The sequence below is a fragment of the Passer domesticus genome, chromosome 5 (genome assembly GCF_036417665.1).
Source record: "Passer domesticus isolate bPasDom1 chromosome 5, bPasDom1.hap1, whole genome shotgun sequence".
Lineage (NCBI taxonomy): Eukaryota > Metazoa > Chordata > Aves > Passeriformes > Passeridae > Passer > Passer domesticus.
Window position 1 is genome coordinate 36876524 of NC_087478.1, and position 25132 is coordinate 36901655.

Consider the following 25132-nt stretch of genomic DNA (forward strand, 5'->3'; position numbering starts at 1 on the left):
ACTCATTACTACTTAATGTCTTTGCATTACTGCATTTGTAGAGTCAGTGTGTCTCAAATACTTTATAAATAGTTTCCTTGTAAAACAAATTATGCTTCCAAGTATAAAATTATACTGCTTGTTTGAGAGCTGGTTATTACCTTGTATTAATCTACCAGCCTGTTTAACAAACTACATCCACACACAGTAAATTTCATCTCTAGCTTAAGGGTCTCTGGGGTTAAATAACATGTTTAGTCTTGCTATGTATTCTGAGTAAGTCATGTTCTTTAATTTCTGTCCTGAATGTAGGGTTAAGCATGTGAAGTGCTTCCCTAATTTCAACTTCAGTGCCTGCAATTTATTCCTCCATAAACCATCATCTTCAGAGAATAAGATGGTCAGCTAACCGCTTCAAGATTCAGCTGAACATTGTAGCAACTGTGCAGAGTATTACACTCAAGAATTATAATGTAATTGCATGCTTAGGCACTGGTTTGCCATTTTGCCAATTGTAGTGTTGAATAAAACCTTCAGACCATGTTGGTAATCAGAATGGAGGGAGGCCTCCTCTTTTTCTGGAGTGGAGCAGCTGCTGGCAATAAAGCCTAACTGCCTATTTTTAGCTACAAGACAACAGAGAGGTAACTCCACCTAGAGAAAGACAGACAAGCTATAACATATGTTACAAGGCATGCTGGAAGAAGTGGTTTGTATGGAAAAAATATCACTGTCATTCAGCTGTTACCAGTCCTTGATAAGTCAGGTAACTTTTTAAACTAATCATAACATTTTCTTATCAGGTGTCAAAGATATGGGTGGGGTGAGTTCTGAACTAAGCAGTACTCAAAATGTAAAATGTAAGACTGAAATTCAATGTGAACTTTAGAACAAATATCCAGGCTTTAAGGGCTGTTATATTGAAACTTTCTTCCTAATTCTTGGGGACATACTATGATGCACAGAAATTTCACCTGTATCGATATAATCCTCCGTATTTGCTCAGTTATACTGAGTCCTGTTCTTGTCCTTCCTCTGAGGGAGCAGGATAAAGAGAAAAAAAAGAGATATGGTTCATTTGCCTATTTACGTCTATGAATTCTCTCAGTTTTATTAGCAGACCTGCTGAACATTAGACTACTGCTGGTCAGGAGGTTTCCAACTAACAAGGCTGTCCTTTGAAGCCAAAATGGTGCACCGAAGAATGTCAGAGTAAATAGACTCTGGATGTACCACAAGCACAGAATATTTTTGTCCTTGTTTCCTGCCAGCTCCCCAGGCAGATGCTTTAGAACTGAAATGTAGAGATCTGCAGCTCTGGTGAAATTTTGTTCAGGATCCAGAGCATGAAGCTTCTTGCTCCAAAGATGCCTGTTGCAGAAATTCAGGTTCTTACTCCCCTGGAAGGTCCAACAGCCCAAGTGAATAGGCTATCCTGGCATCCCTCACTATGAATACCCACACAACCCTCACCTCCCATGGAGGAACATATCCTAAAGTTGATGGGGTAAAAATTGATGTGTGGGAGGAGGAGGGGACAAAGCAGACATTGCTCTGATCTGTTCCAGACAATATGAGCAAAACCACCTCTTCCATCTAGAATGAAAGAATGGAGAATTTCTTTCCAGTGGTATTTTTTAGATAAGCTTTTACTGAAATTATTTCCAACACAGATAGAGGCTGTTACTATAAAGGTAATTTCTACATGGATCCAGCTTTTTGTTAATACAGGGTCCTTGACAGTCTGTTTGGACTGCAGTGGCAATGGTAGCTTTGTTGAGGCAGACTTTGCAATTTGCTCTGAGGAATGCCATTTCCAAAGAAAGGAAGGCATTTTGTCAGAGAACTCCAAGCATTGAGGTTTTAGCCTCTTTTTTCTTCTGCTTGGATCCTTTCATAGATAAGAAAATATTTGCTGTCACTGTCACAGGTTCTTTCCCTCCCTCAGCATTTTTTTCACTCCCCTATCTGCCCTTATGCCATTTAGCACATCCCTTCTTCTTGTTTTGCCTTTCTCATACGTGTTCCTCTTCTCTCTGCTGTTCCCATTGGCACTCTGTTTGGCTCCCCTTCTCTCCCTGACACATTTCACTTGTCCATCTCCTCAGTCCCCAGAAAGCTGCTGGCTGCTCAGAGTGTGCAAGGACAGCATCATGTCCTTTGCTGGCTCTGAATGCTGAGCATATGCTGTCACAGCTGAGCAGAGTGTGGCAATCACAATCCAGCCAGCAACATCCCCTCCTGGACTCTGCCTGAGTGCTGACTCCTCTGCCAGTGCCATGGCAAGACCCACTGCAGCAGCAGGAGAGGTCAGCAGCCTCTGAGAAGCCCTGTACCTTACCCATGGTAATAAGTTTGCAGTGAAAAAGCTGAGTGACTTGCAAGGTCGTGGCCCCTCAGTCCTCCTGTCCATTTCTCTATACCCCATCTCTGCTGACTGAGGAATATTAAGTTAAAAAGCAACCTTTTACTGCTTTTAGTACTCTGCCAAAACTAAATAGCTCATATTTTGTAGTCTAGAGGAAGAGTGTGGGATGTAAGATGGGAGAGACACAGTTATCTAGGATACAGGAGAGTGGGAGCAGAGGCTCCAAAGTTATTCTTCTGCTCTCAAACTGAGTCTTTTCAAAGGAGTTTTATTCTCTTTCTTTATGGTTGGCTAAAGAAAAAGAAGGATATCAGCACTACCACTTCTGTGATCAGGAAAGGTGATTTTTTAATTGCAAAAAATGGTAGAATTTTTCAATTTCAGAAATTACAAGCAGAAACATCTCATCTTGAAAGTGAAACAAAGTGAAAGTCTCATTGGCAATTTGAAAGAAAATTAGAAATGGTCATGTTGCTATAGTGATATTTGTTAAGTAGTCATTTGTGCTGGGCAAACAGAAAATATTTTCCCATGGTTGTCACAGGAGTTATAATGATCAGGTAATATTATTTAATAGTTTCTTAGTGATTTTGAAGCATCATGCTGAAGTACTTTACAAAGATCAGGTTGAGCATTACTGTTAAGGACTGAAAGGAAAAGAATTCCCATCAACAGCAGTAGGGTGCAGATGACAACATAGCACAGCTTCATGTGAGGACTGTGTGTCAAGGTGCTGCTAATGAAGAAAGCTCTGGAACTGATTGGCACTCCTACTGTCTCTCACCCCTTATTTCAGATGGTACTGTATATAATATGCAGCTTCAGAACATGCTTTGTATTTTAGTGTAGGATACTGCTTTCAATATATGAAAAAGAAGATTCTGGGAAAGCCTTTTAGACCCACATTTCTAGTTTCTAGAATGTATGAAACATTTTGTTGTCTGTGAGAACATATTCAATCACATGTTCACATATGGAGAAGGAGAAGGGGAAAATTAATCATTGGATTTGGGGATTTTATAAATGGGAATTCCGCAAGGCTGTTGATGTTACTTAGTTGGTGAAGGAGACTGAATTGTTTTCATTGGTGGCTCAGGATTACCTGAGAAGACTTCATATTATCCCTTGATAGTTTTTAAATTTATGGTAGTTTGCGACAATTTTCCTCAAAATTCCTGTGCTCAGGGTTAAATGAGAGAAGGTAAGCATTTCTGCTTAGAGTCCCAGCAGCATTTATGTCTCTGAATTCAATATTTTAGGTCTTCCAGTTAGCTGGACTTGGAGGCCTCCATGGCTCAGTAGAGGAGGGATTTCCTGTGTGCCTTTGGGAAGCAGAGAAGATTAATCACATCCCATACTGTGATCTAATGTTACGTCTGCAAATGAGATTTCCAGGCAACTGCTAGACATGTGGGTTTAGATCCCATATTTCTAGTTTGATAACTATAATCTTAGATATAACTCATTTACAGACTAGTCTAGTCCAGCCAAAAGACCCCATTTCATTAAGAAATGCTTAGGCAGACATTCTGGCAGCAGCAGCAGCTTCTGTAACTCCATTAAACATGCTCAACCTAGCTTTTCTCAGGAGATGGCAGCAGTAGCATTCCTGAATTGGCCGTAGCCATTTACTTTGAGTGGCATGAGGTGTAAAGCAATAGTTAGGTGGGAAAAAACCTCTTGCCCTTGAAAAATCCTCCCTGCAGCCATGTGGAGCATTATGTTTAGAAATACACACCTGTGGGTGTTTTGTGCACTGAGAGTGACGGCTGAAGAGATACAGATAAAGGAATACAAGTTAGCTGGGCCTTACCTGAATATTTAATATGTAACCCAAAACAAGTCTTTCACTTTTTGAGCCATCCAAACAAGGTGCTTCAAGCAATGCTGTGGCAAGGTAGCACCATTGTATTGCTCCCAACTTGCCTACAAAGGTCCCCTCTGTTGACAAAGCAGAGGGTTGAAGAAGGGGGGTGCGGTGACTGACAGTGCTTGTGCTTGCTGGTGAGCAGGATTTCACTTTGCCATGGGAAACGAAGATGACGCAGGGAGAAAAAAGAAGATAAGCATGACATGACAGAAGCAGACAAGAAGCAGAGAAGGCAATTTTATATTTTAATCCATATGGGTTTTTCCTGATGCTGTATTGAGAGTACCCGAGCACTTACATACCATGACAAACTTTCATGTCTTATTTGTACTATAATCCTTCCCCCAGGGGGAGAAGCAGGGGCAGAACATTTTGTTTTCTGAAGACATTTTCATTTGTTTTTCTTTAAATCCACATGCTGCTGTGAGACTGGAGTGGTCAGAGGTAGGTCTCTGGCAGCAGTAGGTGAGGAACTTGCTTTCAGTGCAATGCTCCCAGTGGGCATGCATGGGCAGGATCCAGCATGCTCTCAAACATCCTTTGCACCAAATGCACAGAGAGGTGGAGAACTCTCCCACTCACATGTAAAGAGTGATATTTATTCATATATCTTGGGCACAACTTCACTAGTATTTTTATGATGTGAATGTTTAGTTTTCTTTTAAATGCTGTGAAAAGCTTGTACGCAGCTCAGAGAGAGGTTTGCTACATATGCAGTATCCTGACTTGCAGACAAATGTAGCTATTTTACTCCATGTTACCTGGAATTTTCTAGGGCTGTGAACTTCACACTCAGGTATATCACAGAGCTCAGTCCAGCTGACAGGTGACAAAAGCAAGAAAAACCATTGCCCTGCCCTTACCCTCCACTGTTTGCCAGTTGTAATCTGTGTTCCTTTTCAGCCTGCCACTTTCATGCCACTTTTCATCAGTGCTTTGATCACATCCAAGCATGAGATTATATTGATGGCAATGATATAGTTAATTGTGACAAAAGATGATTTATATGTATTTTTCACGTATGGTTGCACATGACTTCAGACTTATTATTCTTGCTTAGGAATAGAAAACCTCAAAATTTTGTCTAATTATTAATGTAATGGCTGCTAAAAAAAAAAAAAAAAAAGAAAAAACAAGCAAACAAAAAATCCCCCAAAACAAACAAAGAATAAAATTACAGACGAGACCATAATGCCGTGAATGCTGAGCTTTTTTCCTACTTAGTTCATCTAGGAATCCCATGTAGGGAAACAAGTTTTCCTACACAAAAATGATGACTTGTCTCAGATCCATAGTCAGACCCTCCATCCATTTTGCCATCTTGAATAGGCTGTAGGATGCTCTTAACCTCAGCAGTGCCTGAGTGTCTGATCAGTGCCCAAATACTGAGTGACCCTTGAAGCTGCTTCAGTGCATCATCTGTGGTTAGATATTTAACAGGAGTTGTCATTCTTTTTACTAACCCATGCAATAAATGTGGCATATCCCAAGCCTTTTAATACATAAAAAGCCTTCTTCTGCCTGATTCTTACAGAGGGTGAAAAGGGTAGGTTCTGTGTAGGCTCCAACAGGAAACCTGTAGATTTTAGGTATAGCTTAAAAGAAGATCTTAAAAAAAAAAAAAAAGGAAGAGAAAGGAGTTGCAGATAAGCCACATTTGCTTTAAGGTGGAGAAATAAAGCATCACAGTTATTATTTTCATGTCGTTGGGGTACCAACTAACTGAATAAGAATGAAAAACAGAGTTTCTTCGGGGAAGGGTTTCTCCCTTTTTCCCCCAAAGCTCCTAAAAGAGATAGCTCCTAAGACAGATAAGGCAGGTGACTTTTGAGGAAATAAAATTAATGTGTTTTCTACAATTATTTATCTTACTCCTGTCCAGAGCAGGCATGTGAAGAGCTGGAGTTGATACATGAAGTTTATGTGACAGCTGAAAAATTATCATTTAAGAAGGCCAAGAATATGATAGCAATTATCTGTAGGAGAGGCTACAGAAGAGGTATTTTGTGGGAGCAGCAGTCTTTATCTAAAAACTCAGGAGTGTTTCTGTACTTCCTTTCATATCACACCCTTCTGATTTCAAACGTTTAACGTTGTGGTGAGGTGAGTGGTTTCTGCTTATTTGTTCCTAGGCAGCACAGCTGATCTCATCTGGATCTAGTTCTCTGCAGCTGAGAAACAGAGATTATTAGTGATAGAGTAGGGTTTTGAGAGAATAGTGTACAGAAACATTAAATACTTGCTACTAAAGAACTACTCTCAATTGTCAGATTATTTTACATTTTCTTTTGTCTTTGAAAGTAAAAACTGACCAAGAGAACAAAATTTTAGCTCTTCCCAGCTAAAATGGTAGATTGTAAGACAAAAAAGCTGAGTAGGGATCAAAATGAAGATGGTGAAACACTGGAAGAGCTTGCTCAGGTGTTCTAAACCTGAAAGAATATGACCACAAGCAGCCTGTTCCAAGTTAAACATGATTTGAGCAAGGAGTCAGGCAATGTAACATTCACAAGTTGATTCCAGCTTTAGTTATTCTGTGATTCTCATAAAGAAGGGTCAGGAAAGGACAATGTCCATAAAAAGTGACTTTATTTACTAAAATGAAGCACTTCATCTAGCTGCAGCCAACTGCAATCCTGCTCTAAAAAGAACAAGTAGGACAAGCAACAATTTCTTTGTACATTTCCTTTCAATATCTTTTCACTGCATTCCAGCAGGAAGAACTGAGATAACATTCCCATCTTCTGAACAGAAGTTTTGTATCCTCTTTAATCAATCATCTGTGCTTCAGGCAACCTCTTCTTCTTTACCAAATTTTCAGCTTTGTTACAAGATGTGAAGCTGATTGCTTCACATTGGGAGACCTATAGATACTCCTTGATTATTTTAAGGTGTGGGAGGTGGAACAGTGAATTCTAATGGAAATGTTCAACACTGAGTTCACCGTTAAATTTACTGTGTGTGATAGACAAGAGCCTGAGAGCCTTAGACTTGTGCTCTGGTAACAATCTGCAGCATTTAGAACTATATCACTGTTTATTGTGGTTATTCCTGATGTGGAAATGATGAAAACAGTCATAGGTAATAGCATTACTTGGTTTGTAATGTCTGGATGTGGTCACCTCCAGAATATGGAGGTGGTAAGATTTTCAGAGGATCTGGGGAAAAGATAAGACACATAATTGCAAATGAAACATGCCTTAGGAAACAGAAGTATTTCAGTCATTAATAAGCACATGGAATTATTCATATACTTGCTAGGTTCTCAATTAATAGTAAACCTTGACCATCTGTGAAAAACCTCTTCATACTTCACAGTGGTGAAGGTATATGAATTGCTGGGAATCCTGAAAAATGGAATTTAAAATAACACTGGGGTTATTATATGAAAAAATGCATTCAGCTGGTATGCTGATGATCCCAATTCAAAATTATAATAGAAGAAGAAAATTATTAACAGTATGTGAGTGAAGATGAATAGCCAGGGAATTCTTTGAGAAGAAAATATCAGTAAAAGTATTATAAGCCATGAACAATAATACAGAAAAAAAATGAATGCTTTTCATTTCCTGTTTCTGTGCTACAAGTGAGGAAGGAGAAGGACAACCAGTGAACCAAATTATGAGTTAACAACCTGGCACTGCTGGTGCCAGGCAGGATGCATTAGACAAACACAGCTGGGCAAAGGATATCTGCCACCAGAGTCCAAGGGTCGGGATAAGGAAACAACAATGTGCCTTAAAAATGGAGGCTCCCAAACATTTAGGCCCACAAACATTTATTGTGAACTGCTGAAACACAATTATCAGAATCCCTACCAAGAGTACACATTTAGCTGAGTACTGGGCTCTGTGTCCTTTTGCTGGTTGTACTGTTTCTCTGGAAAGCTCTGTGAGTATAGCAAAGCACATCTCTTACACAACCCTGGGATGATGCCTGGCACAACAAGGAAGGCCAATCCTGCATGCTTCCAGTCTCCTCTTGCTCTGATGTTATTCTTCTGCTCTTTTTGCACGGTTTATTTAAAGGGGAGAAAAGAGAAACGCTGAAAACACAAAGGCAGCCAGGACTCACACCACCTGTTTTCCCCTGGTGCTTTTGTGTAGTGTTTGACTGGGTAGACTTTGGCAACAGAATTGCACATTCATTGACACGACAGGTGGTTTTAGCCACAGTCTTCAACTTTGTTTAGCTGTTATCACAGAAAATCAGATTTGCTATGACTTTGTGCCTGTAATATTACAGAAATTCACCTTAATTAGACACAGAAACTAACTTTGAAATCCCTGTTGTCCTTCTGGATAGAAAGATCAGCCAAAAGTCTTGTGCCTATGTTAAGTGTTTGAGATTTTGGTCTACCAGTTTGTCTAGTGAGGAGATGAAGATGTGGAGCAAGCAGAACTGGCAGAGTGCTGATGGGATTGTTAAAAAATCACAAATAAGGAGCAACAACAAAATTGTGATAAGTCTTTACTTACACTTGACAAACACTAATAATTTTAAGGAACAATTTTCATTTTTTTATCAATTTAAGCATTCTTCCCCCTCTGCAAAAGTGTTTCACTTCTCAGAAATCTCTTTTTCAAACATGCACTCATAAACTGTGACTATGCCATCTTTTAATCTTGCTCATCAAATAAATTCCAAGAATCTTGTTTAAAAACTGGGTTTTTTACTCTGTTACACCATCTCATGGTTCCTTCCTGACCCAATTCTTATTTGTAAGCCTCCCTTTTGAAGTCTGATCCTAGGAACTGGGCAATCTGTTCCTGGCAATGTAATTCATATCACCTTCTAAATCCTTCAAATTTACCTCGGTCATTATTACCTTATGGGTGCTACTCCTGTTCAAACGTTTTTAACCATGTCCAAAATCATTCTTCTGGAAGGATCTGGAGTTATTCTGTTTGCCCTATTTACTCCTTTTTAAGTTAACAGAATTGCTTAAGTAGTCTAAGGTTGCTTAAAAAATTCTCTGATCAGTTTTCAAATTTGAGAAGTTCTGGCATTTTAGGTATTCTGCGTTTTGTAAATTGCTTCTGTTGAATCCTTGGTGTTTAACAAAATCCTAAAGCACCCTGGGAGAGAAAGTATTTTATCACTGTATGACATAATTTTACTATTTGCTGTCTTTTCTTACTGTGGATAAATGTAGTTCTATGTTTTGCCTTGATCCATGATTACTGGCAATTCTAATCTGTTAATTCTTGGAATTATCTTTGTTCTAGCTTTGCTTTATGACCTTATAATCAATTCATATTTTCCTGCAACACGTTACTTCTCCTTTTGCTTTACTTCTCAGTGTTTCTCAATTCCTTGTTTCTGATTTTTATAATTCAAATATTAGAAAGGTCTTATCTTGTGAATATGTCTATAATATACATACCAGAAGACAAGTATTTCTAATGTAAATATAAATGTAGACATAAGTGTACACACACCTGGACACATAAATAAGGGCTTTATTTTTCATGGTTTTTCACCCTCTCTCTTAACCATCTTTGTTTTCCATCCATTATTATTTTTATCTGAGTGGAGAGATTACAGTTTTTGATGTTCTTAAATTTCCAGTCATGTTCACATAGTTCTGTCAAATTACTTTTACAAATGGTTCATTTCCCCTTTTTTTTTTTCCATTTCAAGAACACCACATCTTCAAGAAAAAATTTATTCCTCATTCTGTTTGCAAAAAAGCCAAAGTAAAAAGTCATGATTTTATCTATGCTATGTGATCACATCTGCAAAATCACAATGATCACAGCGAGGGTCTTTCTGTGCTGTCAACATGTCACAGATTAATCCTGGATTCTGACCCTGTGATACAAACCCTAGTAATCTGTCAAGATGAGGCCCAACACAAAGGTCCTTTGTGTTGAGTGAGCATATCTGACTTTAGACATAAACATGCAAATATAAGTTAGTATTGGCAGTGTCATGGAGAACAAAAGCTCTCATGATGATGCAGTATTCCCTCATTTCTCTCAGCTAGTAGTAGATATGTAAGATGCTGCAATATTCTCTCATCTGCTCTGGGTTTTTTTATGATCAGAATTTATACCAATTCCTGTTTGAAGTCTTGGAATAGGTGATTCTGCACAATCCAAGACACTCTGTTACCCAGATACGAGACCAGTAATTTCTGAGCCTGTCAAATTCTTGCCCTTCAGCCCACTTAATTGACCTGAAATTGAATCTACCCAATAGCTGATCATGTCAAAATTTCCACGACATCTCAGTAATAGTTTTAAGGTGAAGTGTATGCCCTTTAATGAACAATTCTTATTACTTGTGCTCATTAATCAGGTTCCTCATATTTCTTTATGTGCAATTAGAGATTTTTGCTCCCCGTGTGCTTTCATATCTAGATTAATTTTGATTGCAAACCTTATTCTGGCACTCAGTTCCTCTTTTCATCTTTTCTCTTTCTTCTCAATGCCTTCTGATTTGTTTATCTGGGCTGTTCCCTCTAAGCTTTCACTGACATAGATTCCACCCAAATCGTATAACCCGTTTATCTTGTGAAAGGCTAATGAAATGCTCTAGCAGAAGAGAGAAAATCAGTCTTGTAACAACTAACTTGCAAGAACAAAGCAGCCAAAAAAAATTTAATCTTGTTCTTCAGGTACTAGTGAAAGATGAAAAAAACGAGAAAAACCTCTTGGCTGTGTCCTACCTTCAGCTCACTTCTCTAAAGTTTCTCTAAAACAGTCTATGGGCCCTGAAACTGCTATTGGGCAGCACCCTTGGGCCACCACCCTCGGTGTAACCTCATTACATATTTCACAGCTCTGTTCAATCTCCAAGTACACTAGAGGCTACAATAATGTAGAGATACCCAGCCAACCTTCAATGAACTCACTTGGCATTACAGTTTGCAATGGCCATAGCCCTAAAATTTTAATTTACTGAAGAAGCAGGGACAATTAACTCACTTTGACTTCTTTACTGCTTTCTCCCCTGCTTCCAAGACTCAAGCAAGCCTGACCTTTACTTTCTTCTTCTTTTTTTTTTTGGTGTGTGTGTGTGTCAGTTCTGAAAACCAGTTCTGATACTGAAATACCTCACTGCAGACCTGCCAGTAGCTGTACTTAGAGAGTGACACCTTGTGTCTCTGCCTCAGGCAGATAGCACACCATCTGCTGTCTCGTCCTTTACAGGATGTTCTCTCAATTCCATTTGGGGGAGAAGGCATCACACCAAACTCCAGTCTGATCTGCAAACTTGTTTTAAACATTATATCCTTGGACAAGAGATTAACCTAAACTTTTATTTGAAATATTTTTTGTAACCCAACACTGACAAAATGACTATTGTTTCTTGAACCTTGATTGTTTTTTTCCCTTGAAATTTATGAAAAAAATGTAAACAAAAAAAAAAAATCCAAACCCAAACCATAAACCCTCTATCACAGCTGAGTTCAAAACAGGCCAGACTGTTTTGGACAAGTATGCGTGACTTTTTTTGGATAGATGGCATCTTGTTTTTAGATTTAGTTGCTTTTCCTACAGCTGAGAATTGTGTGCCTGTGTCTTCCTTTCCTCTTTCTTCACAGTAGCTTTTCTTCCTTCTTGACCACCTGTTACCTACAATAGCAGCTGCAGTTGCCAAGTCTAGGACCTAATGATCCAACATCAAATTCTCCTATTCTCCTCTATGTTGGCAAGAATGCAGACATTCTTTTCTACCTCCCTGTCCTGGTCCTCATCCTCTAATTTCCATTGGCTATGAGTCATAAATCTCCCTTTCCCATTCCTCAGTAGCTAGCTCTTTCTCATTTGAAATTTTGTCTTATTAAATTACTCATCTCTACTTTTTGGTCTAATTTATCACTCTCCTGGAATAGCCATAATTTTGCATTTTATACACAGGATGTTTCTCCTGACTTGTGGTAGGGAAAACCCCAGCTCATCCATTATCAGAAATAACCACTGTTGTTTATGAGTTCTGAACTCCCTGGAGAATCTAACTGCTAAACATATTTCCAAAGTAAATATTTGAAAAGATATGATCTATCAGCACGGGTTTACATATAAACTGAAGACTTCATTGCTGGGTGTGATGAGGAATCTACTCTTTTGGTTGTTCTGTTTTTATAATTCATCAGATGTAATATCTAAAATTAGCCAGTGGCTGTTTGTAGAGGAAAAAATACTGGATTAGATAATGTCACTGAATTGTAATGTAAGGAAATTTTTTGAGCTCTGTGTGAAATACCTTAACCTTGACAAGTCATTATATGCCAAAATATTTTGAAGGGGTTCCAAATGAGAAGAAGAGCAAACATAACTGCTACCTTTTCAGTCTCCCTGTCTACAACAGTAACAACTAATGGTAAATATGGAAAATATTTTCTTATATAGAGAGCTAGATAGAAATCATCAGCTATTTCTGTGTCCTCACAAATGCTTTTACATAATTTCCAATTTGCATAATTTTATTATTATACTACAACTTGAAATTAATAATCAGATGAAAGAGAAAAGACTTCTTAATAAGTATATTGTTGATGGGACAAGAATAAATCATTGAGGACGTGAAAAAAGCACTGTAAAAATACAAAAGAACACAATACAGTTAAATATTCAAATCAGTAGAACTACAGGAAGAGTAAGGTGAGGTAAGTAAATAGCAGCCAGGATTTAAACTCCCTGTTGTACTTCTTCGTATTGCAAAAGCATAATGGCACTGATGTGGAACAGGGCTGCCCAGGCTTACAAGCTCTGAAGATCCACCACTCATAAAATTTTAATAACCTTTATTACATGCAGCTTTTCAGAGATAAAGGGCCTGGCTGTAAAATTACAAACAGTCTTTGTGGAGTAAAGGCTAAAATTGCAGAACAGCATCTGGACTAAGATGAGCTTGAAGAAAATACACATGCTTGCTCCGGAATTAATCAGGCAACACTGCAAAAATTCTGACTTTAAATACAAATTAATTGAGGGAGGGAAGGTTGTTGGGTTTTGGTTCATAGCACTCTTCACAAACCTGTTTCCTGCCACAACTCCCTTTGAAGTACAGAGGTGTTGCTATTAAAGCCAATGTCCTATGTTAGTACTCTGAACTAGCTTCTACTTCAATTATTCACACATGTTTCATATAAATTGTACTTGAAGGAAGGACTTCTGCTCTTGAAAACAGGCATTCTTCAGGACAATTTCTAACCCATTTCCTTCATATTTTATATATATATATGTATATGTATAATATATATTATGTATATATATAATATGTATATATATATAATATGTATATATATATACACACATATTCATAGGTCTTCAGAGTAATATTTTAGCCCAATTCTTTGTGGTACATGCATCTTCATATCTTCAGAAGTAAGAATTTAGAAAAACAGTTGTAGCAGTGAGGACAGTGATCAGGCAAAACTGATTTTGGGGCAAGAGGGAAGGCCCTTGGCCATGTAGAGGTCATACAGGAGGCAAAGTTGAAACAGAAAACAGAGAAGAACCAGAAGAATGGAAGTCAGAAAGAAGCAGGGATACTGGTGAGGAAATTGAGATGCACAATGACAATGGTAAAGGACAGATCTTCACTGAAGATGCAATCAAATTCCAAGGGAGAACCTAGTCCCACCAAGAACATGCTTGACAGGAGAGAAACTGTAGGGGAAAGGAGAAATGAAGCTGGTGCTTGAGAGGACAGTGTTCACTGGAGGCTCGTGACAGCATGTCTGTTGGCAGACATCAAGTCTGCACCAGCCCTAGAAAAGATTAGCCAAATGTAATCACTTGGGTTTGGTACCAATTCACTGCCTTTCCAAGAGGGCCTGCCCTTCTCTTTCTGTCCTGCAGCTTTCAGCATCCTGAAAATATGTATGCTGCTCTCCATTATGTAAAAAGCTTTTTTTTTTACCCTGTTCAGACTCCTACAGCATGCCAGGTGGCATGGAAGGCAGAACAGTTGCACAAAAAACCCTTTTTACATCAGACAGCATTTAAATAGTGCTGTTCATAGAGTGTGGCCCTGTTCCCACTGAAGTCAGTGGGTGCTATTGAGCAAAGCTACCACAACGAGTTTAGGCCTTATGCTTTTGAGGCACTGTCCCGTTATAGTCCACACCTCAAATAGCATCTTCCCTCTAACAAACAAGCAGGGATGGATGGGAGCAAGCTGCTTCCCTGGCTGTTTCCTGCAGCACTATTTTATACTCACCGTCTGCCCACCCATCTGTTCAATCTCTCTTACAAAAACTGAAATCATTCCTGCTTTTTAAATGGGTGAAAAATGCCTCAGAAGAAGAATGAGTACCGTGAGATCTCCATGCAATGACTACTAGGCTTTTCCCAATTAAAGGAGGTAAAGCCTGGAAATTAAGAACATTTTTATTTGTTGAAGGTTACAGTCTTTTTTGAGAAATTTGCGAAAGCAGCATATTTTTTCAAGGATTTAGCAAAAAGCCAGCTATGAGCTCTGGTGCCACTCAGTTCCCATTTATGTATTCACGGCTGATATTGAAGTGTTTGATGGAACAGAACTGCTGGCTGATGTTTTTAGGAGCCTTTGCCGGTAGAGTGAGCCACAAAGCTCCAACCTGAGTTCATAGGTTTTCAGGAATATGCCCATAAATACTGGGAAACCACCAGCCCTGGGGAGCACTTCACAGCCAAGCTCCAGATGATGGAGACCAAACCTCAGGCCTTACTGCTGGTTTTGTAAGTGGCTGGGGAATGATTTTTCCAACACCCCCCAACAGAAAACTCTAGTAGGGATTAGGTCTGGCTGTGCATGGGGAGTGGCTCATTATGTTTTATGGCCCTTAAGTTTTGGTCTTCTGGCAATTAAATAATTTTATTCATGAGTTTTCAGGCAGGGGAAAGAAAAGAGGGACTGAGGATTCTCTCTGTGACAGGAGGAAGCACTGCTGTTGAAGCTACCTTGGCTTTTGCATAGGTGAAGGCAGGTGGGCATGAAAAATTGCATGTGTGGTTACAGACACAGCTGAAATCACGTATTTCAGAGCTGTATTTGCCTTCTTATAAAGGAGCCAAGTTCAAGCAATGTCTCATATGGAACTTTTATAATGTTCTAGTCTTGGACAGGGAACAGCTACTAATGACAGCTGTTCATCATTTAACACAGAGAAAGATACTTCTTGTTTGCCAGAGGAGGCTGGTGCTGAGCTTCATCTCCACCTGACTTCTTATAAATCTAAGACAGCTCAGCACCCTGGCTGTTTCTCATGTAGTGAGTAATGCCTTGTTTCATTGAAATCAAGGTTTATGAAGGAGTCTCTTCCAACTTTCCCATTTGAAGCTTATGACTTCAGCTCTTATCTGAAGAAAAAGAATCATGCACAACACAGGAATGAATTTTAGCTTGAAATACAGAATGCAGAGTCAGATTCCAATGAAAACTAAGTAACTTGGATTTCGGATATTTTTAAACATTAGTTTCAAATCAAACTGTTGACAATCTTTTCTGCACAGAACGTATATTGCTGCATTAAAGAACAGGCTTATCAGTGTGCACTTCAAAGGCTTATTCTCTTCCACTAGGCTTGTTTCCAATTAGAAAAATAAATATTAGAAACTGCTGAGCAGCTTCATGAGCAGGAAAAGATTCAGACGTGTTTCTAGCTGAGAGAATATTGTCTACTGTAAAATTTGGAGTGCAAGAAGTTTGAGTACTCCCTCTGGAACAAATGGTGCCAATATTCATCTTGAAAGATCAATCCAATAAAAATTACTCTCATTTTGTGCCATTTATAGACTACAAGTCCCACTCTGCAATGCTTCACAGTGCTGCAGGTCAGAAGACAGCTTGCAGGATGTTGAGTATTGGCAACTGTAGTCTGTACATTATGAAGCTCCATATTAAAAGTTTTTACAAAAGAGCTGTTTTCTGCTGGCAGACTGCAATATTTCTGACAGATTCTAACCCACACTTTGCCTAAAAAAAAGCAGTCTTCTGGTCCTTAGTTAAAGGAGAATATAATTCTGCAATTTGAAATAATAGTGTTTCTCAGGTAACAGAAGAATTTTTATTTTTATAAAATTATTTTCTTGTTAGGGAAGCAAAAAGAGACTGACTAAGGCAGACTGCCTAAAACTAACTTCATGTGAGGAACTGGTGGAATATATGGTGCAGTCAAATGTATTTTTTATTTCCTAAGCCCAAATATATCTGCATTTCAATTTTAGCCTAAAGAAAGTGCAGCTGATCAAAAGAGGTTCCATATACTAGAATAAAGGGGGGAAAAATAGTGGGGGTTTGTGGAATCAGAGCTTGCTTTGCTGTTTCTGATTGGTATTTCTATGCTGAAGTCAGAGTGTTCTCAATACTTCTGTGGTAGGAGGCAAGGCTGGTGTGTGGCAGCCAGAGCAGAATGCTGAGGCCACAGTTTGTGCCACCCCTGCTCTTCCCAGGAGTGTGTAAAACTACTGCTCATATCCAAGTCCCACATGGCTGGTGTAATCTTTAGATGTTGGAGCTCAGCAGTCATTACAGACCTGGAGCCTTGGAGCTTCAGTCCCAGACTCTGAAGTGCATTCTGGGCTAAATGAGTGTTGTGCTGTGTGGCTCAGACTGTAATTGCCTTGCCAGCCCTGCAAGGCTGCAGCTACCATCCATCTCCAGTAGATATAAATGTATGTGCAGAAGGTAGTAAAGGAAATCTTAATGTGCATAAAGGTAAAAAAAAATTAGCTGGAAGTCTTTAAAGAAAGAAGATAGATTGCATTAAGATAGAAGCTCCCTACTCCCAGAGCAAATAACAAGTTTTCAGAAGGTTTTCTTTTCTCCTGTGTTGGCAGCCACTTTGTTAGTTAATTGCTGTGTTCCAGCCAAATGATACTCCTAAACAACTTCTGGAGATTGTCTGTTGCTTATTAGGGCAGAGAGATTGTCCTTTTTATAAGAGTTGCAGGCAAAATAATAGGAAACTTCTAACATTCTGTCTCTTCTGCTGTGCATACTTTTGGGACTTAGAAATCAGTTTTGCGGATGAGAAGTTTATGTAGTACAAGCAGTTGCACTAGAGATGTATTTATTTTCCTCTGGAAGTGAAGAGATCATTCATTTAACTATGTTATTAAGATGGAATTTCTCTATTAAGAATGCAGATAATAGAAGATGAAGTGAAGTAGTTTTCTTCTAGACTAGGGGAATATACAAGTAAGGAACTAAAGTGTTTCTTCTCCTTCTCACTGGTCTGCTGCTATAATTGTGATGGAGGAGTACAGTCTACCTTTTTCTCCAGACTCTCTGAGGGGTTTTGTAGGAAGCATGTAGTATGGAGGAGGACAATCCGTATGGTGTGCTTGCCAAGTTAAAATGAAAGCACAAAACAAGTTGCAGCTTTTTGAAACAGCCTCCTAATAACTCCACAGCACAGTGGAGGGAGGCAGTGCAGTATCTCTTGTAAGACTATTTTAATCAGCTGGCCCAAATACCAAAGTAAACCTCTACCAATTTTCCAACAATCTTGTTTAAATGCAAGCAGTGCTTATTTTGCTCAGCAGAACAATTTGGAGGACCACAGGTTGAGGCAGATCTGTCACTTTCTTGCAGTTATGATAAAGCTTGGTAGAGTAGTCTGGCACCCTGACAAATTGCTGAGGGTACCAGATCTTATCAGGCTCCTGATCCATCCCTGAAAGTGCACTAGGGCAGCATTTCCTTCACTGCAGCAAAGCACTGGCACCGCAGTATGGATTCAGCTGGTCAGAGTATATCTGAAATTTTTTTTTCCTCTTTATTCAAGATCAAATCCTGAACCCTCATATAATGCGTGTCATTGTAATCTTCTCTTATCTGGTCACATAAGGTCCTCTGAGAATACTTTTTATAAAATATGTGTAGTAGAACTGGTCAGTGGCTTCTCAACATGGTTTCTAAACTAAAGAGTTAGAGATTTGGTAGGGCAAATGATCTTGCCTTCATCTTTGAGTAGATTTTCTTTTTTTTTTCTGAAAATGAAAGACATTTTCTTCATCCTAATGTAGAAAACCAACCAAAGAAACTTTCTTCCAAGAAGGGGTCATTAAAGTTCTGATATCTAACATTAATCCAGCTACCACTGCCTCCTTTTATAGATACAGTTTTTCTAGAGAACAATTCATCTCATCCAAAGAAAGACATCTAATGTAGGTCAAATGAATTGCTCTTTTGAGGCATCTATTTTTCTTCCTTGATTACAAAGAGATCTTCAGATGAGTAACACTGGTGCCTAAAAGTGAAACATTTAAGCCAGGGTAGGTGAATCCCACTTGGAACAGGGAGACAAAGAAGCTCCATGGGGTAAAGTGTGCTGGAGACAGAACTCACCAGTGTAAGTGCTCAGTGTGTATATTATTAACATTTATTTTATGCTATTGTTTGACATGTTAGTGACTCCTTAATATTAAATTCTTTTGTCTCTGTCTTTATGGTGCCTATATCTTTTCTCTCTACATTCTTTAATGATCCCTTCCTTTTCTGTCTGTTCTTGATATTCCCCTCTCCCTCACTCTTCCTTCATTAGGTTTCTCCTGACAATCTTTTTCTCACAACCACTTGCAGGCAAGGGCTCTCTAGGTGTCTAATGCATAACTGCATGAGCTCACAGCTCATCCCATGATGAAGAGCTTGAAGGAGTTGTAATTGCACAGGGGAGAATCTGGGGGTTGAGGACTGTCCTTGGCAATGTCCTTTGCATTACTGGTAGTGCTCCTGTATGAGACACTGGCTTTTTTTATTCCTTTTCTGACTCTGGCTTTTGTATCCTATTTTTCTGTCAAAGGGAACTGTGCTAGCTTCCTGCTTCTGCAGATGGAAGCAGCTGCCTGGGAAATTGGCAGAGCCCACCGTGAACCACGGAGAAGCCAAGTCTGTTCAGCAGGGAGGCCAAAGAGGCTGCTGCAGGCAGGAGGTTTTCAGACCAGAGACTATTTAAGGAAGTGATTCAGGGATAGATGTTTCTCTATTACTATAACAGCTTCTCTGAAAGATCTTTAGGTAGTGAAAGCTTTTTGGAATTTCACTTGCAAGGTCACAGTACTTACTGCAATGCCCATTCCTCATGAATCATGGGTTTTGAGCATTCATGGCACAGATTCTGGGAATATCTTCCACAAGGTCATCTCTCTTTTTAAAGTAATCTCTTCTAATACCCTGAACAACTAATGGTATTATAATTTATATTCTTTGCTTTAAGATTTTTGCTCCCCTACCAGACCCGCATAAATAGAACAAACTGGAATGCAGCATTTTCCCCTTAGAACAGTAGGGAAAAAAAAAAAAAAAGAGTGAGAGAGAAAAGGTCTTATGCTCCCTGTTACACATTTGTAGAAGCATTCTGTATAAGTCCTTGGAGAGATTAAATGGATGATAGTTGTATTAAGTCTTAATTGGGTCTGCCTCCTAACAGGTAATAGTCATGAGAGAGACAGATCCTTCTGTGTGTAAATTGCTGTCATTCCATTGACCACCACTGAGCTTCACAAACTCCAACAATCTGAGAATTAGGTCTAAGAGGTCTCCCTGAATCTTCAGAGTTCATTGTAAATGGATCCCACTGTACCTGAGACTGGTATTAAGAAGATATAAATCATTTGTTTTAGTGAGAGCAACCTCTTTATTGTTTTCAGCTTTTGCTTTCTCTGTTATTCCTGTCTGTTAGCTTGTGTTTTAGGGTTTTTTTCTTGTCTCTTTGTTCAGTGGCATTAATTTTGCTTATTAGTAAAAGTTATGCTGGAAGATGTTGAAATAAGGGGAATTTTCTTATGCATAATGTAGTTTTAGTATTTGATACTGACGAAAACAATTTCTTATTGCTTATTTTCACTGCATTAGCTCTTACAACCTTAATTAGGTCAGGGCCCCACTGTACTAGATGGGGATGCCATAAAAGAGAGTCCCTGAAGCAGAAGACCTAAACAGATAAGAAACAGCAACTGAGAGAAATGAAGAAACAGGGAGGACATGAAAAGGTCTAGATAGGCATGAAAAACAGACTCTAATTTCTATCTGCACAATTCCTGGGTGTATTAAGCCAATCAGTAGCAATGATAACACCTCTGTTATTTGCTCTTCCAGTACAGCTAGGCTGAACAGAATTTAAATTTCAGAGCACTGCATACTAATTGTGTTTGTATTACCCACTTGCCTTTTTCTCCTTTTTTTAATGCTTTATCACAGACCTTGTATTAATTAAAGCTTTGCAATAGATAGGATTGTTTGGGTTGTACAAACGTGACTTAAAATATCAGCCTGTTTCACAGCATCGTGGAAGCCATGGCCAATTGCTTGGATAATGACCTGAGAACAAGGCCCTCCCACCAGTATGGTGCACAAGTTGGCTCTTTTCCCTTCTGACAGACACCAATGGATTGAAAGCAGCCATTCCAAAGCCATCACACCTCAAAGGCACCTTCCACATCTGGTATGTCGCTGCAATATAGTTGCTCCTTCCACAGTGCTCCATGGTTTTAGTGAATGCAAAAAAGTACACCTTTAAAAACAGTATAATAATGGAGACATGGGTAGGATTCTGGATTCTGCTGGATTGTTTAAATCCTTAAATCTTACTTGAAGACACAGAAATATTAGACTGTACATCATTAACCTTGGTTTAACAGTCGGAAGATTTATCCAGAATCTCGACTAATTTTCACTGATGCCACCTGCTATTTCCATTATTTATTTGAATAACCAACATAATTCACATAGTCAACTTTCCCGCTACCCATCTTCCAACCATTAACCTCACAGACTTATATTCTGCATGTTTCTGAGAGCAAAATTATTGAGGTCCGGAGCTTAAAGAGGTCAGTATCTAGTCCAGCAATGTTCTGAAAGAAATAACAAGCAAGTATAATAATTAGCATTGCAAAACATATTTTCTATTATCTATTTGATGAACCAGAAGTTCACAAAGGAAATGTGGTACCTCATATACAAGAATACTAAAGTCAAAATAGTTTTAGAGTAGCAAAGAAGCATGACTGAACTAACTGAGCTGCAGCTCCATGATTTTACATCTCAGCTAGCAGTCATAATCAACATGATCTGTCCAAACTCGTGCTGTAGTCTGTGGCATTTTCCAACTGGCTTTCCTTACAAAGTTACCCCAGCCCAGTTTGCATATAGATTACTTTCTCATAGTAATACGTTCCAAACTGAACTGCATCTCAGGGGACAACGTACTGGAAAAAAATTAGTTCTTGTATATGTAAAATATGGCTCTGGTGAATCTTTTTGTCCTTTCTATCATTAGAGATTTTTAGCACGATTGTGTCTAAATGCCTGTGCCTCTCAATGGAATTTTTGGTAGCGGGGAATTCTTTATGGAGTTTATATTTACTGGGGGATAATATCTACTCATGTTAGTGCTTCAAAGGACAGGCAGATTTCTTGGCTGAAAAGCAAGCATCTTCATTTTAGGTTTTGACACAGCAGGAGATGTATGACAGCAAGAAACTGAAGGAAGGATGCTCTTTGTACATAATTAACAGAATCACTCAGACAGATATCTTTATAACTAGAGTTGCTGCAAAACCAAACTTTTATTGTGTTTTCACTATGTCTATAGATCAATATTTATTTTATCTGATGCTGCAGAATCCAGAAATCACATATTTCCAGCTTGAAAAAGCTTCAGAAACTAAACTGATTTATTTCCTGACCTCTGCAAAAAAAGATTTGTTTCATTCTTAGGTATTTTTAGTAATTTTTGGTCATGCATACTTTTGAACTGAAATTAATTGTTGTGCTTCAAGATCTGCAAATTTTTCACTTCTAGAAATACAGGTATATGTTTAAGCATTTAAAAATGTGACATTTTTTCTTCCTAGCAATAGGCCTATAGTCAATTTATATTTCCATTCAGCAGCTTTTTTCTCTGGTATCTTCAGTCTTCAATCTCTGAGAATATTTCTAGAAATATCAGCAAATTCTTACAAAATGAATGTGTATTGCAATATCATACCATAGGAAAGAGATAAATATAAGATAAAAACCCCTACAGTCCTAAAATCAAATTACCAAATCTTGAATTTCCTTAGACTGGATACATTTTTTATCTTAAAGGAAGGAAAAAAACCTTGCCTTACTTCTTGGAATTGTGGTACACCTTAACCTCACATTTAATCTAGCTCTCGTGCCTTACAGCATCAGGTTCTAATCCATGTGCAAAACAGGAAGAGGAAAGAAGCCTGGTTGGAAACAGATTTTGTGAAGTATCCCTGGATTGAGAATTGCTTTGAATACTCTCACATTTCCAAAGTCATTCTAATTTCATTCCCACTTTCAATATACAATGCAGTCGGACTCCATTTGTATTTCTTGTATTCTTGCAGACAGTCTAAAATGCCCCTAGGAGAATCAATTCTCTGTCTCAGAAGTAATTCACACAAATAGATACTATCTCATTTATTTATTTTTCAGATCATTCAAATGTGCAGCATCAGTATTATCAACTCCATGTGGACATAAATGCTTTGAATTCATGCTTGAATGGTAACCATGGTCATTAACATGCCATATTATTTGGCTGCAACAGTGGGATTATAGCAGAAAATCACTGATAAGTGGTGTTAGGGCAGAACCCATTATCAGAAGATCCAGGAGTAGAATAGTTAGTGGATGATTTTAATAACAATAATAACAAAAAATTATCCCCTCAAAAGTTCCAGTTATAATGATAATAATAAATCATCCCCTCATAAGTGCTGAGCTACTTCAGTGTCATTGTGCTTCTCAGATACCAGCCCCTGGATGACTGTTCCAAAGTGCACTTGCTGTGTGGAAAGGTGCACCCATGTGTCTGCTAAACTGTACATGCAGCAGTCCCCCTTCCACTTAGGTTTTGTAAATTCTGGAGTTGCTCACAGGAGTTTTCACAGTACCAATTCATCACATGTTTGCGAGATCGGCCATAAAAAACTCTGAAATATCCTGGGTTGGATGTTAAAATCTAGTGACTGGTTCTGCTTTCAAAAGACACTTTGGGCACCTGAGGGCTTAACCAAAAAGTAAATTAGGGTCATGTACAATAATCGGAAGACAAACATCATTTGGTGTCATCGGAACAAATTTCACCTTGGTTAGATTTTCTCTTTGCATCCTCATTTTAGGCTTTTATCAGCCCATCATGAATAAAAGTAATGTTCCTGGTCTTTCAAGCTTTATCATTTAGCAAAGGCTTAAGGGGAAATTAGAACCCAGCCTCTTGTTTTGAGAATGATCAAGACAATACTTCATTCTCACCTAGTTACAACAATTTTAAGAGCATTTTGTCTCAGTGTTCAAGAGGTTTAGTCAACATACAGACAAATGAAAAAGCACAGGATTTTAGTAACTTTTACCTGACCTTCGAGAAGGATTTAGAATATCCAGTTGTCCCCAAAAAGTCAAATGAAAGCTCAGGGACAAATTCCAGCACAAAAGCAGGGATATGTGTTGAGATTAAACCACTGTTGTCTGTGGTTAAAGCCTGTATGAAAGAAAACCCAGTATAAAAAAAATTTAAAAAAAAAAGAAAGAAGTTGAGAAAAAGTATTGGGCTGATAAAATGATACAATTCTTCTACAGGTTTTCATTAGGTAATTACAGCCATATACCTGCTTTTCAGCCCTTTGTGAGAGAAAGCTTGTGAGCTTTAAGGCAACTTCCTTAGTGGGAGACTGGCTTTTCTCACTCTCCAGTACCTTTACCTAATGGAGGTACTTGTCTTCCTCTGGGGAGAGAATACCATCACTCCATTAGGAGTGAAGTCAAACAATTGATGTAGGCTTGGCATTTTAGACTGTGAGTAATCTTAATGGGTCAAGTTGCCACATGTGGGCTTTTACTAGCTTTTCCTGAGGCAGTAACCCTACTGGGTATGGGAAATTCTCTAGAAATATGTTCTCCCCCTTTAATTGTAAAACAAACAGTGAATTAAACAGTTTCATGCTGTGCAGCAAAATTGCGGGAACTGTACTGTTCAATCATAAAAGTCTTGTTTTCAGCAGGGAACAGGGTACAGTCAGGGGCTGCTAGAAAGCTGAACTGCTGGCAGATGAAGCTGCTGATGGGGTTGAGGAGCTGGACTCATAGGATCTCTGCCTTAAGATTTTGTTGGAAGTGTGTGGATGCTGGCTAAACTTTGCTGAATCCTCTTCTGTAATGACAATTTTAAAGTGATATCGGGGATGAATAAACAAGTAGTCCTACAATAAGAATTCTTGCTATTTTTGTGCTTAATGAGAGAGTGTGCATGTGAAGTACCTGCATGTGTTTAACCAATAAATCTTTTTCTTTCTCCTCCTCTGAGGGAAGCTCTGATCTGGAGCAGGGGAAGCAATGTGAGCGATGCACCCAGCCCTATTTGCTTCCTCTTCTCTTTATCCTTTTTTTTTTCTTTTTTTTTTCCCTTTTCTTTAGGCCAAGGAATGGTTAAATGGCATGTACCTTAAACACAGCACATTTATAGAACAGTGACCTTAAGAGCTTTAAATGACTACATTGTTTAATGTGAAGAAAAAGAATACCACAGATCAGTGGAAATGTCAGCAGTACTTTTAATGAATCAAGTTTGTTTTAATCGATAGCCAAGTCTTCTTTCTGTTGCCCTGAGACTGTCATGCTTTGCAAAGAGATAATAGTAAATGTCATGCTCTGGAAAAGCAGTGACTTGGTTGCTATAAATCAACAGAAGCATTGTTCTACTGGATGTGACATACGAAAGACTGAAGTGCTATCTTTCCAAGAAATCATTGTTTCCATGCCCCATGTAGAAATGGGGTTTGAGGAGTATTGCTCAGAGCTTCACCAATCTGTATCCAGATGAACTCTTCAACAGCCGAGTGAAAAGTGGGAAAATGCTCACAGGATACCACTGAATGTGAGTGGAGAACTGCCTGAATTACTCACACATAAAATTCTTTTTGTTTGTAGTCTGTACCATGAGTTTTGAAGTCCAGTTGAGAGTT

The 25132-nt window shown here is 38.6% G+C and overlaps 1 long non-coding RNA gene across 1 annotated transcript; it reads left to right on the top strand.

The window, feature by feature from the left end:
- Positions 1 to 622: 622 nt before the first annotated feature.
- On the top strand, positions 623 to 24649 carry LOC135301337 (uncharacterized). Its single transcript, XR_010363086.1, has 3 exons — positions 623 to 745; positions 20429 to 20601; positions 24585 to 24649. It is a non-coding gene; the product is annotated as an uncharacterized LOC135301337 (long non-coding RNA).
- Positions 24650 to 25132: the final 483 nt, after the last annotated feature.